Genomic DNA, 15000 nt, shown 5'->3' with positions numbered 1-15000 from the left:
GAGAGGAAGCAAAGTAAGAGGAAGCAAAGTGAGAGGAAGCAAAGTGAGAGGAAGCAAAGTGAGAGGAAACAAAGTGAGAGGAAGCAAAGTGAGAGGAAGCAAAATGAGGGAGAAGCAAAGTGAGAGAAAGCAAAGTGAGAGGAAGCAAAGTGAGAGGAAACAAAGTGAGAGGAAGGAAAGTGAGAGGAAGCAAAATGAGAGGAAGCAAAGTGAGACGAAGCAAAGTGAGAGGAAGCAAAGTGGGAGGAAGCAAAATGAGAGGAAACAAAGTGAGAGGAAGCAAAGTGAGAGGAAGCAAAGTGAGAGGAAGCAAAGTGAGAGGAAGCAAAGTGGGAGGAAGCAAAATGAGAGGAAGCAAAGTGAGAGGAAGCAAAGTGAGAGGAAGCAAAGTGAGAGGAAGCAAAGTGAGAGGAAGAAAAGTGAGAGGAAGCAAAGTGAGAGGAAGCAGAATGAGGGAGAAGCAAAGTGAGAGGAAGCAAAGTGAGAGGAAGCAAAGTAAGAGGAAGCAAAGTGAGAGGAAGCAAAGTGAGAGGAAGCAAAGTGAGAGGAAACAAAGTGAGAGGAAGCAAAGTGAGAGGAAGCAAAATGAGGGAGAAGCAAAGTGAGAGGAAGCAAAGTGAGAGGAAGCAAAGTGAGAGGAAGCAAAGTGAGAGGAAGAAAAGAGAGAGGAAGCAAAGTGAGAGGAAGCAAAATGAGGGAGAAGCAAAGTGAGAGGAAGCAAAGTGAGAGAAAGCAAAGTGAGAGTAAACAAAGTGAGAGGAAGCAAAGTGAGAGGAAGCAAAGTGAAAGGAAGCAAAGTGAGAGGAAGCAAAGTGAGAGGAAGCAAAGTAAGAGGAAGCAAAGTGAGAGGAAGCAAAGTGAGAGGAAGCAAAGTGAGAGGAAGCAAAGTGAGAGGAAGCAAAGTGAGAGAAAGCAAAGTGAGAGGAAGCAAAGTGAGAGGAAGCAAAGTGAAAGGAAGCAAAGTGAGAGGAAGCAAAGTGAGAGGAAGCAAAGTGAGAGAAAGCAAAGTGAGAGGAAGCAAAGTGAGAGGAAGCAAAGTGAGAGGAAGCAAAGTGAGAGGAAGCAAAGTGAGAGGAAGCAAAGTGAGAGGAAGCAAAGTGAGAGGAAGCAAAGTGAGAGGAAGCAAAGTGAGAGGAAGCAAAGTGAGAGGAAGCAAAGTGAGAGGAAGCAAAGTGAGAGGAAGCAAAGTAAGAGGAAGCAAAGTGAGAGGAAGCAAAGTGAGAGGAAGCAAAGTGAAAGGAAGCAAAGTGAGAGGAAGTAGAGTGAGAGGAAGCAAGGTGAGAGGAAGCAAAGTGAGAGGAAGCAAAGTGAGAGGAAGCAAAGTGAGAGGAAGGAAAGTGAGAGGAAGCAAAGTGAGAGGAAGCAAAGTGAGAGGAAGCAAAGTGGGAGGAAGCAAAGTGAGAGGAAGCAAAGTGAGAGGAAGCAAAGTGAGAGGAAGCAAAGTGAGAGGAAGCAAAGTGAGAGGAAGCAAGGTGAGAGGAAGCAAAATGAGAGGAAGCAAAGTGAGAGGAAGCAAAGTGAGAGGAAGCAAAGTGAGAGGAAGCAAAGTGAGAGGAAGCAAAGTGAGAGGAAGCAAAGTGAGAGGAAGAAAAGTGAGAGGAAGCAAAGTGAGAGGAAGCAAATTGAGAGGAAGCAAGGTGAGAGGAAGCAAAGTGAGAGGAAGCAAAATGAGGGAGAAGCAAAGTGAGAGGAAGCAAAATGAGGGAGAAGCAAAGTGAGAGGAAGCAAAGTGGGAGGAAGCAAGGTGAGAGGAAGCAAAGTGAGAGGAAGCAAAGTGAGAGGAAGCAAAGTGAGAGGAAGCAAAGTGAGAGGAAGCAAAGTGAGAGGAAGCAAAGTGAGAGGAAGCAAAGTGAGAGGAAGCAAAGTGAGAGGAAGCAAAGTGAGAGGAAGCAAATTGAGAGGAAGCAAGGTGAGAGGAAGCAAAGTGAGAGGAAGCAAAGTGAGAGGAAGCAAAGTGAGAGGAAGCAAAGTGAGAGGAAGCAAAGTGAGAGGAATAAAAGTGAGAGGAAGCAAAGTGAGAGGAAGCAAAATGAGGGAGAAGCAAAGTGAGAGGAAGCAAAGTGAGAGGAAGCAAAGTGGGAGGAAGCAAGGTGAGAGGAAGCAAAGTGAGAGGAAGCAAAGTGAGAGGAAGCAAAGTGGGAGGAAGCAAGGTGAGAGGAAGCAAAGCAAGAGGAAGCAAAGTGAGAGGAAGCAAAGTGAGAGGAAGCAAAGTGAGAGGAAGCAAAGTGAGAAAGCAAAGTGAAAGGAAGCAAAGTGAGAGGAAGCAAATTGAAAGGAAGCAAAGTGAGAGGAAGTAGAGTGAGAGGAAGCAAGGTGAGAAAGCAAAGTGAGAGGAAGCAAGATAAGAGGAAGCAAAGTGAGAGGAAGCAAAGTGAGAGGAAGCAAAGTGAGAGGAAGCAAAGTGAGAGGAAGCAAAGTGGGAGGAAGCAAAGTGAGAGGAAGCAAAGTGAGAGGAAACAAAGTGAGAGGAAGCAAAGTGAGAGGAAGCAAAGTGAGAGGAAGCAATGTGAGAGGAAGCAAATTGAGAGGAAGCAAAATGAGGGAGAAGCAAAGTGAGAGGAAGCAAAGTGAGAGGAAGCAATGTGAAAGGAAGCAAATTGAGAGGAAGCAAAATGAGGGAGAAGCAAAGTGAGAGGAAGCAAGGTGAGGGAGAAGCAGAGAGAGGGAGAAGCAACGTGGGGAACAAAGAGAGAGATGCAAAGTAAGGGGAAGCAAAGTGAGAGGAAGCAAATTGAAGGGAATCAAAATGAGAGGAAACAAAGTGAGAGGAAGTAAAGTGAAGGGAAGCAAAATGAGGGAGAAGCAAAATGAGAGGAAGCAAAGTGAGAGGAAGCAAAGTGAGGGAGAGGCAAAGAGAGGAAGCAAAGTGAGATAGATGCAAAGTGAGGGAGAAGCAAAGTGATGGAGAAGCAAAGTAAGAATAGTTACTCTGCTGCTGATCTGTTGTTAAACTTCTCCACTAAGTGGCACCAGTCACTGGATGAATCCAAAGTCAGCTGTGTGGTAGCACTGGACATTGCTGGCGCTTTCGACCGGGTGTGGCACCAGGGCCTCTTAGCAAAACTTCAAGCACTGGGAATTGCAGGCTCTACGCTATGTCTCCTCAGTGATTACCTTCATGGTAGATCTCTAAGGGTAGTTCTCAATGGAATGGAATCAGCAAGACATCCTATTGGGGCAAGGTTCCACAAGGAAGCGTGCTGGGACCATTGTTATAGAATGCCTACTTCAATGACTTTTTTCATCTCATCCCAGAATCCCATGCATATGCAGACGACTGTACACTGACATTCACTTATCCAAGAGAAGAAATGGCAGCTGCTCTAAGCTACATCAATCACCAGCTAAGAGCTATATCAGCTTGGGGATATAGATGGCAAGTAACATTTGCACGTGAGAAAACGCAAAGGATGATGGTCTCTAGGCACCATGATGGTAATGCTGGTGCAGTAGCAAGGATGAGTGGGAGGGTGTTGGCACCCGGAGAAGTTGATATCCTTGGGATGAAATTTGACTCCAAACTGACCATGAAGAACCATGTTGTAAATCTTGCAAACAAGGCAGCCAGGAAGCTTACAGCACTTCGCCGTATCTCACATCTGCTTGACAGTAGGGGCTGCAAGATTCTGTACGAGGCACAAGTACGCTCACACCTTGAGTATGCTCCACTTTCTTGGTTTGCCTGCCCCCCCACCTCTCATCTGCGACTGCTTGACAGAGTAGAGAACAGAGCAAGACGTCTCATCTCTCGCCTGGACCAATCCTGGATAGATCTGTCATTTCAGCAGAGCCTTCAACACAGCAGGGATGTAGGTGGCCTTACTGTTATGTACAAGGCCAATATTGCCAAAGTACCACACTTGGATCCACTTCGAGGACAGCGTGAGACAAGCTTTTATGCCACAAGACGGGCAGAAAGCAGCAACTTCACTCTGGCTGCACCCTTCTCCAGAACATCACTCCAGCTGAGATCATATATACCCAGGATGACACGAGTATGGAACACATTCGTACAACATAATGATGTCAACGAGATAAAGTCAGTTGACCAAATAAAAATGCTGGCCCACAGATGGCTCCAACTTCATCCTGTTCCCTACCTGTATGTCTCATAACAATAAAAATGCTTTCAAATGAGCTGATGTAGGTAACAGCTCTTATCTTGCCAATAAAATTAGGAATCCTTAACCTGTAAATAGCTTGTCAATAAAGCTGGGGATCCTTAACTTTGTCAAACCCTGTGTAAAAAAAAAAAAAAAAAAAGTGAGGGGAAGCAAACTGAGGGGGAAGCAAAGTGAGGTGAAAAGAAGCGAGGGGGAATCAAAGTGACGGGAAGCAAAGTGAGGGGAAGAGAAGTGAGGAGAAACAAAGTGAGGAGAAACAGAATGAGGAGAAGCAAAGTGAAGCAAAATGGTGTCCAGTAAGTACACTGGACTTGTCGTTAATAATGCGAGCATATTCGTGGCCCTGGAAAGTTTCCGTGGATGCAATAATATGTGTACTGCTCGCTGAGGCTGGTATCCAACCGGGACGAGAATGAAATTAGTTCCAATAGCTTTCACGGAGACGAATGTGCTCGCGTTAGCAGTGACATATCTAGTGTACTTACGGGACACCTAATGTCTGCAGCATGGTGGCTAGCTTCCCGGGAGACTGGCTAAATGACTAGGGTTCGATCCCCTGCTGATCGATACATATATATATATATATATATATATATATATATATATATATATATATATATATATATATATATATATATATATATATATATATATATATATATATATCACAGAATATGAAAAACAACTACTGTGAAAGAATAGCGAACAGGAATATAATTGAATCATGTTTCATAAAAAGCAGTTTTGAAAATAATATGAATATTTATTTTGGTTTATATTAGATTCATTTATAATTAATAAAATTTGGGAAGAATTTAATAATACATTAAATAAATAATCAATCTTAATTCTTGGGTAGAGTACTAGGGTTGGGCAAATATTTTGTTAGTAGGATTAATTGCGAAGAAGCTGCTAATATGGGCCAACAGACCTGCTGCATTGTTCTTCCTTAGGAGTCACAGGTGTCGTCACGCATCAGGTGATTCTTTGTTGTGTGATGCGATGGTGAGGTGTAGTCTTCACCTTTTAATGTCTTCCTTTGATATATTGTTTTTATAGTTCCTTTATAATGTGAGAAGTCACGAAAGCTCTTGGATTTTCACTTTTCTTTCATAGTGGTAAATATATATATATGTCGTGCCGAATATGTAAAACTGGTCAATTAGCAAAAACTCATTTAAAATTAAGTCCTTTCTAAAATTTTCTCTTATACATTTAAAGATATATTTTTTTCATTAATGATACTGTAAAAATTTAAAATTTTGCACCAAAAGAATCTTAGAAAACTTACCTAACCTTATTATAACAAGAACAATTTATTTTAGCCAACTAAATATATTTTAAATACGTTTACAGTAATTTAATACTAAACAAACACAGTGAAATATATTTTTTTCGTTAGGTTCAGAATGATTTTGGCGAAATTATTGCATACACAAATTTTCACTTGTCCTATATGGCAAGATGAGCTTTGCTATTTAAGCCAAGATCGCAAGTTCTGCCTATTCGGCACGACATTATATATATATATATATATATATATATATATATATATATATATATATATATATATATATATATATATATATATATATATATATATATATATATATATTACATATATATATGTATATTCCACTTCCCATGGGGAAGTGAAACAGAATTCTTCCTCCGTAAGCCATGCGTGTCGTAAGAGGCGACTAAAATGCCGGGAGCAAGGGGCTAATAGCCCCTTCTTCTGTATACATTACTAAAGTTAAAAAGAGAAACTTTTGTTTATCTTATTGGGCCACCCCGCCTCGGTGGGATACGGCTGGTTTATTGAAATATATATATATATATATATATATATAAATATATATATATATATATATATATATATATATATATATATATATATATATATATATATATATATATATATATATGTGTGTGTGTGTGTGTGTGTGTGTGTGTGTGTGTGTGTGTGTGTGGTACCAAATAAGTAAAATTTGCGATATTGACTTAAATAGCAATGCACTTCTTGCCGAATAAAGAAAGTGAAAATAACAAAAAAAGGCACACTACCGTGACTGGAACGATACATAAATAACCCGCACATAAAAGAGATAGAGCCGACGACGACGTTTCCTGCTCTCCTTTTCGTTAGTGTGACTTTGTAAATGGTCCAAGTCGGACCGAAACGTCCGACTTGGACGAGAGGAGCCTGCGACGTCCGTCGTAGGCTCCTCTCTTCTATGTGAAGTTATTAGTGTAAAGAAAGTGAAAAGTTTTGTATGCAATAACTTTGCAAAAAATTTTCTAAATCTAAGGAAACAAATATATTTCATTGTGTTTATTATTAAATTATTGTAAACTTATATAAAATATATTTAGTTGGATTAGGCTAAATTTAATTGTTTTTGTTATAATAGGTTAGGTAAGTTTCCTAAGGTTCTTTTAGTACAAAATCATTAATTTTTATATTAACATTAATGAAAAGAAAAATATATCTCTAAATGTGTAAGAGAAAATTTTAAATAGGACTTAATTTTAAATTAGTTCTTGCTAATTGACCAGTATTACCTATTTGGCACGACACACACACACACACACACACACACACACACACACACATACACGGGGCCAGGAGCTAAGACCCATGCAACCACAAATAGGTGAGTATACACACACACACACACACACACACACACACACACACACACACACACACACACACACACACACACACACACACACACACACACACACACATACACACACACACACACTACAGACCAGTGTCACTGACATGTATAGTACGCAAAATCATGGAGAAGATTATCAGGAGAAGAGTGGTGGAACACCTAGAAAGGAATGATCTCATCAACAGCATCCAACATGGTTTCAGGGACGGGAAATCCTGTGTCACAAACCCATTGGAATTCTATGACAGGGTGATAACAGTAAGACAAGAGAGAGAGAGCGGGAGGTAAATTGCATTTTCTTGGACTGTAAGAAGGCGTTTGATACAGTTCCACACAAGAGATTAGTGCAAAAACTGGAGGATCAGGCAGGGATAACAAGGAAGGCACTACAATGGATCAGGGAATACTTGTCAGGAAGACAGCATCGAGTCATGGTACGTGGCGAGGTGTGAAAGTGGGCGCCTGCGACGAGTGAGGTTCTACAGGCGTCAGTCCTAGGACCAGTGCTGTTTCTGGTATTGTGAACGACGTGACGGAAGGAATAGACTCCGAGGTGTCCTTGTTTGCAGATGATGTGAAGTTGATGAAAAGAAGTCAATCGGGCGAGGACCAGGCAGAACTACAAAGGGATTGGGCAGGCTGCAGACCTGGTCCAGCAATTGGGTCCTGGAGTTCAACCCAACCAAGTGCAAAGTCAAGAAGATTGGGGAAGGGCAAAGAAGACCGTAGATGGAGTACAGTCTAGGGGGCCAGAGACTACAAACCTCACTCAAGGAAAAAGATCTTGGGGTGAGTATAACACCAGGCACATCTGAAGCGCACATCAACCAAATAACTGCTGCAGCATATGGGCGCCTAGCAAACCTAGGAACAGCATTCCGACATCTTAATAAGGAATCATTCAGGACCCTGTACACTGTGTACGTTAGGCCCATATTGGAGTATGCGGCACCAGTTTGGAACCCACACCTAGCCAAGCACGTGAAGAAACTAGAGAAAATGCAAAGGTTTGCAACAAGACTAGTCCCAGAGCTAAGAGGTATGTCCTACGAGGAGAGGTTAAGAGAAATCGAATTGACGACACTGCAGGACAGGAGAGATAGGGGAGACATGATAACGACATATAAAATACTAAGAGGAATTGACAAGGTGGACAGAGACAGAATGTTCCAGAGATGGGACACAGTAACATGCGGTCACAGTTGGAAGTTGAAGACACAGATGAATCACAGGGATGTTAGGAAGTATTTCTTCAGTCACAAAGTAGTCATGAAGTGGAATAGTTTGGGAAGCGATGTAGTGGAGGCAGGGTCTATTCATAGCTATAAGAAGAGGTATGATAAAGCTCATGGTGCAGGGAGAGTGACCCAGTAGCGGCTAGTGAAGAGGTGGGGCCAGGAGCTCGGACTCGACCCCTGCAACCTCAATTAGGTGAGTACAACTAGGTGAGTACACACACACACACACACACACACATATATATATATATATATATATATATATATATATATATATATATATATATATATATAATATATATATATATAAAGAAATGTGAGTGAAAGGAGAGGTTTCCTGCACAGCGCCTCCCAGGAAGCCCTTGAAGACTCGCCTCCGCCAGCAACTCACACAAAAGTGGTGAATTTCTTCACCAGAACTGACGCCAAAGTTAGTACCAAATAAACAGTTCTCCAACGAAAAAGTTGGCAATAGTATGAAGTGTGTAGTGGTCCCTGGCTGGTAGTGTGTGGTGGTCCCTGGCTGGTAGTGTGTGGCGGTCCCTGGCTGGTAGTGTGTGGTGGTCCCTGGCTGGTAGTGTGTGGTGGTCCCTGGCTGGTAGTGTGTGGTGGTCCCTGGCTGGTAGTGTGTGGTGGTCCCTGGCTGGTAGTGTGTGGTGGTCCCTGGCTGGTAGTGTGTGGTGGTCCCTGGCTGGTAGTGTGTGGTGGTCCCTGGCTGGTAGTGTGTGGTGGTCCCTGGCTGGTAGTGTGTGGTGGTCCCTGGCTGGTAGTGTGTGGTGGTCCCTGGCTGGTAGTGTGTGGTGGTCCCTGGCTGGTAGTGTGTGGTGGTCCCTGGCTGGTAGTGTGTGGTGGTCCCTGGCTGGTAGTGTGTTGTGGTCCCTGGCTGGCAGTGTGTGGTGGTCCCTGGCTGGTAGTGTGTGGTTGTCCCTGGCTGGTAGTGTGTGGTGGTCCCTGGCTGGTAGTGTAGTGGTCCCTGGCTGGTAGTGTAGTGGTCCCTGGCTGGTAGTGTGTGGTGATCCCTGGCTGGTAGTGTGGTGGTCCCTGGCTGGTAGTGTAGTGGTCCCTGGCTGGTAGTGTGTGGTGATCCCTGGCTGGTATTGTGTAGTGGTCCCTGGCTGGTAGTGTAGTGGTCCCAGGCTGGTAGTGTAGTGGTCCCTGGCTGGTAGTGTGTGGTGATCCCTGGCTGGTAGTGTGTGGTGGTCCCTGGCTGGTAGTGTGTGGTGGTCCCTGGCTGGTAGTGTGTGGTGGTCCCTTGCTGATAGTGTGTGGTGGTCCCTGGCTGGTAGTGTGTGTGGTGGTCCCTGGCTGGTAGTGTAGTGGTCCCTGGCTGGTAGTGTAGTGGCCCCTTGCTGGTAGTGTGTGGTGATCCCTGGCTGGTAGTGTGGTGGTCCCTGGCTGGTAGTGTAGTGGTCCCTTGCTGGTAGTGTGTGTGGTGATCCCTGGCTGGTAGTGTGTTGTGGTCCCTGGCTGATAGTGTAGTGGTCCCTGGCTGGTAGTGTAGTGGTCCCTGGCTGGTAGTGTGTGGTGATCCCTGGCTGGTAGTGTGTGGTGGTCCCTGGCTGGTAGTGTGTGGTGGTCCCTGGCTGGTAGTGTGTGGTGGTCCCTGGCTGGTAGTGTGTGGTGGTCCCTGGCTGGTAGTGTGTGGTGGTCCCTGGATCGTAGTGTGTGGTGGTCCCTGGCTGGTAGTGTGTGGTGGTCCCTGGCTGGTAGTGCGTGGTGGTCCCTGGCTGGAAGTGTATGGTGGTCCCTGGCTGGTAGTGTGTGGTGGTCCCTGGCTTGTAGTGTGTGATGATCTTTGGCTGGTAGTATGTGGTAGTCCCTGGCTGGTAGTGTGTGGTGGTCCCTGGCTGGTAGTGTGTGGTGGTCCCTGGCTGATAGTGTGGTGGTCCCTGGCTAGTAGTGTGTGGTGGTCCCTGGCTGGTAGTGTGTGGTGGTCCCTGGCTGGTAGTGTGTGGTGGTCCCTGGCTGGTAGTGTGTGGTGGTCCCTGGCTGGTAGTGTGTGATGATCTTTGGGTGGTAGTATGTGGTAGTCCCTGGCTGGTAGTGTGTGGTGATCCCTGGCTGGTAGTGTGTGATGATCTTTGGCTGGTAGTATGTGGTGGTCCCTGGCTGGTAGTGTGTGATGATCTTTAGCTGGTAGTATGTGGTGGTCCCTGGCTGGTAGTGTGGTGGTCCCTGGCTGGTAGTGTGCGATGATCTTTGACTGGTAGTATGTGGTGGTCCCTGGCTGGTAGTGTGTGGTGGTCCCTGGCTGGTAGTGTGTGGTGATCCCTGGCTAGTAGTGTGTGGTGGTCCCTGGCTGGTAGTGTGTGGTGGTCCCTGTCTGGTAGTGTGTGGTGATCCCTGGCTGGTAGTGTGGTGGTCCCTGTCTGGTAGTGTGTGGTGATCCCTGGCTGGTAGTGTGCGGTGGTCCCTGGCTGGTAGTGTGGTGGTCCCTGGCTGGTAGTGTGGTGGTCCCTGGCTGGTAGTGTGTGGTGGTCCCTGGCTGGTAGTGTGTGATGATCTTTGGCTGGTAGTATGTGGTAGTCCCTGGCTGGTAGTGTGTGGTGGTCCCTGGCTGGTAGTGTGTGATGATCTTTGGCTGGTAGTATGTGGTGGTCCCTGGCTGGTAGTGTGTGATGATCTTTAGCTGGTAGTATGTGGTGGTCCCTGGCTGGTAGTGTGGTGGTCCCTGGCTGGTAGTGTGTGATGATCTTTGGCTGGTAGTATGTGGTGGTCCCTTGCTGGTAGTGTGTGATGATCTTTAGCTGGTAGTATGTGGTGGTCCCTGGCTGGTAGTGTGGTGGTCCCTGGCTGGTAGTGTGTGATGATCTTTGGCTGGTAGTATGTGGTGATCCCTGGCTGGTAGTGTGTGGTGGCCCCTGGCTGGTAGTGTGTGGTGATCCCTGGCTGGTAGTGTGTGGTGGTCCCTGGCTGGTAGTGTGTGGTGGTCCCTGGCTGGTAGTGTGTAGTGGTCCCTGTCTGGTAGTGTGTGGTGATCCCTGGTTGGTAGTGTGTGGTGGTCCCTGGCTGGTAGTGTGTTGGTCCCTGGCTGGTAGTGTGGTGGTCCCTGGCTGGTAGTGTGTGGTGGTCCCTGGCTGGTAGTGTGTGGTGGTCCCTTTCTGGTAGTGTGTGATGATCTTTGGCTGTTAGTATGTGGTGGTCCCTGGCTGGTAGTGTGTGGTGATCCCTGGCTGGTAGTGTATGGTGGTCCCTGGCTTGTGGTGTGTGGTGGTCCCTGTCTGGTAGTGTGTGATGATCTTTGGCTGGTAGTGTTTGGTGGTCCCTGTCTGGTAGTGTGTGATGATCTTTGGCTGTTAGTATGTGGTGGTCCCTGGCTGGTAGTGTATGGTGGTCCCTGGCTTGTGGTGTGTGATGGTCCCTGTCTGGTAGTGTGTGATGATCTTTGGCTGGTAGTGTGTGGTGGTCCCTGGCTGGTAGTGTGTGATGATCTTTGGCTGGTAGTGTTTGGTGGTCTCTGTCTGGTAGTGTGTGATGATCTTTGGCTGGTAGTGTTTGGTGATCTCTGTCTGGTAGTGTGTGATGATCTTTGGCTGGTGGTGTGGTGGTCCCTGGCTGGTAGTGTGAGGTTGTCCTAGATACCCAGGCTTGTACAGGTTGTTTATTAATTAACACAATACATGTCCTGTGTATTGTAATTTTGAAGGTAAGATATTAATTAGTTATCGGAGTGTTACCTGCCTCCCATACCTCCATGGCTTGGCTCGAGTGGTATCAACTTTATTAGAATCTGAACTGAGGTAGGCGACTGTAGACTGCAGCTGCTGATAGAAACTGCAAAATTACTATTTACACTATCTTTCTTTTGGAAAAAGCATAAATTTTAATAACCATAGACATGGATTAATAAAGTAGTCAAGGCAAAGGAGCATGAAAACGTCTTAATTAAATGATATTAGAGTCTTTTGTTATAGTGTATCTAGGAATGTAAGATTAGAGAAATAATGCATTTATCTTGGAAATGGGACCCCCTGCAAGGGAGTGCAGAATATTAAGTACTGTGGAAACGTGTATGTTTTTGAAGAAGGTGGTACTTTCCAGCATCTTTATGTACCAGGATGGAACCGCTCTGTAAGATCCAAGGCTTTGCTCTGTCGCTGTCTGTAGACAGAGCCAGGACAGTGGCTTGGGGCACTGAGCTTTTTACCTCGCTGTTGCTGGATCTTGCTCTGTTCACTACTACTTTTTGTGTTCTGTGTTTCGGAAACCGAAAATCCATCTGCCTACCTTCCCCGTAATGCTCATGGCCCTCATTTTCTGCGCTATCACTCCACATTTGTGAGATGCCTTTGCAAAATTTGTGTAAATCACATCTGCGTTTTGGTCGTCTTCCAACGCCTCCGTAATTCTGTCATAATGGTTCAGCAGCTGTGACAGGCATGATCACCCCTCTCTAAAACCATGCTGGTTCGGGTTATACTGGTTGTGCTGGTCCATGAAATTTGTAATCTCATCACTCTTTCGAAGATTTTTATGATGTGATAAGTTAGGGCTACTGGTATGTAATTTTTAGCTAGCGCTCTACTACCTCCCTTATGCAAAGGAGCTATGTCTGCACTCTTTAAGGCCTCAGGTATTTCACCTAGATCTTTCTCCAAAGAATACTGAGGGCTCGTGCTAGTGGTACTTTGCACATCTTTATAAATAGGGCATTCCATGAATCTGGTCCAGGTGCTGAGTGAGTGGGCCTGTTATCCTTTTTTATTTTTTTTAATCTGTGGGATTTATACTAATGCCAGTTGGTTGGTCTGCGCGGCTTTCTGCTGGAGTGAAAAATGTTTCTGCATTTTCTACCTTGCTGTCATTTAGTGGGTTGCTGAACGCCGACTCACAGTGTTCTTTCAGGATTTCCCTCATTTCCTGTTCATCGTCAGTATACGAATCTCTTCTCAATAATGGTCCAATTCTACTGGTAGTTCTTAGCTTGGATTTTGCATAGGAATAGAAATATTTTTGGCTTCTTGCAATATCCTGTATGACCCCTTGTTCCCTTTGTACTTCTGTTAGGTATGACATCCTAAGTTTTTACTCTAATTTAGTGATCTCTCGGCTAAGACTGTCTTTTTTCTGTTGCAACATATTTGTGGTTTAAGCAGTTCAGTAACCTGTTTTCTTCTGTACCATCTCCTGCGCTCGCTCTCTCTATATATAATATATCTGACCTTCTGGGTTTCTTCAATGGTACGTGCTTCATACATACCTTGCATGCTTCTACATTCAGGTTCTCTAGGCGCTGATGGGTACTTAGGGCGCTCATGTCTGATTCCCAGGATATGTCTGATAGCTCTTGGTTTATTTTTTCTCAGTCAATTCTGTGGTTGTTAAAATTGAACTTACTGAACATCCCATCTCTTACATTAGTGATGCAGTTCCCTAACCCTGAGTTAATTCTCGTTTGAACTTCTATGATGTTTTGATCGGAGTATATTGTTTTTGTAATTGTTATGTCTCCGATTAGTTCCTCGTTGTTTGTGAATATCAAATACAGGGTATTTTCATTTCTAGTGGGATCAATTATCTGTTGGTTCAATGAATACTTTTCACAAAGCTTCAATAGTTCCCTAGTAAGTGCCTGTTGAGCCAGGGTGCTTCCCAGAGATATTCTAGGTATAGCATTGCGTTGCGCCATCTTCCATTTTGTATGAGGGAGATTAAAATCTCCAAGGAGTAAAATATTTGGTGTGGGATTTTCTAGCCTATCCAGATAGCTGTCTTCATTAATTGATCTGTGAATTCCTCAGCAGTTGCTGATGGAGGTTTATATACTAGGATAATTACCAAATTTCTATTTTCAACTGTAATGCCTGGGATTTCTACTATATCATTCGTAGAATTCAGCACTTCTGTGCAACAGAATGTATCTTTTACATAGAGTCCTACTCCTCCCTGTGACCTATTAATTCTATCACATATATACATGTTATAGTTTTCTGTCTTTATCTCTCTGTCCAAAACATCCCTTGTGTGTGTTTCTGTAAATGCTCCAAACATGTCATTCGCTTCTGATAGGAGCCTACTGACATTAGGGATCTATCCAGGATAAAATCAAACCACCATGAATCAGTCAGTGCAGGAGTTTACACTATACCTTGTGGAGGCTGTAACAGGATATGTGTAGGTGAAACAGCAAGGAACCTCGAAACACACCTCAATAACTTGAACAACGCCTGCGTACAACACCGGAATTCTACCAGTTACCTCATGAAATTCAACGATGTCCGACTAGTGATCAGAGAACCTAATTTCCGCTGACGTAAATGTCTTGAATCATCATTAATCGCTGTTTCTAACATAATCAAGCAAAATAAAGGTAGCTTCATCATCTCTGAAGTATTAGTAAAAATCCTCCTCAAGACAATAAACCCTGTCATCACAGTCTCTGCTGCTAATACTACACAAGAACATAACAGAGGAGGAACACTGAAACAGACCTTCTCAAATCCAACCACTAACAGAAATATTTGTCTAACCTATTTTTATGCTACCCAAGTAATAACTTTTATAACCTTTTAGTCATGCGCAAATTGACTGTTCTACTATATTGTATTACTACTACTACTACTACTAAAACTAATATTACTACTACTACTACTACTACCACTAGTATTACGCCTATATATACCTTCTGTGTCCATGTATTGTTTGTAACGGATTGATAAACCTCCTGGAGAGCGAAACGTTGTTACAATAAAATGTCACATTACTTGCACTTGTGTACTTTTAGCTAACATAACTAACTTTGTCGTTTTTATTTGATTTCAGACAATGAATATTTGCAAATATGAAACAAGAATTACGATGTGGGATGTTTTGTTTTGCTGTGTTTCGTTAGTCCCGCTGGTGGTATACTACCTGGTATGGCCCCTGGTGTACATACCCCTGGTTTCTCCAGTACAGACTTTGCATTTGATTGTGTATTCTGCCCTGATAGGCTGATGCTTGGATAGGTAT

The sequence above is a fragment of the Cherax quadricarinatus genome, chromosome 8, assembly GCF_038502225.1.
Source record: "Cherax quadricarinatus isolate ZL_2023a chromosome 8, ASM3850222v1, whole genome shotgun sequence".
NCBI classification, from domain to species: domain Eukaryota; kingdom Metazoa; phylum Arthropoda; class Malacostraca; order Decapoda; family Parastacidae; genus Cherax; species Cherax quadricarinatus.
This window is presented reverse-complemented; position numbering follows the sequence as displayed.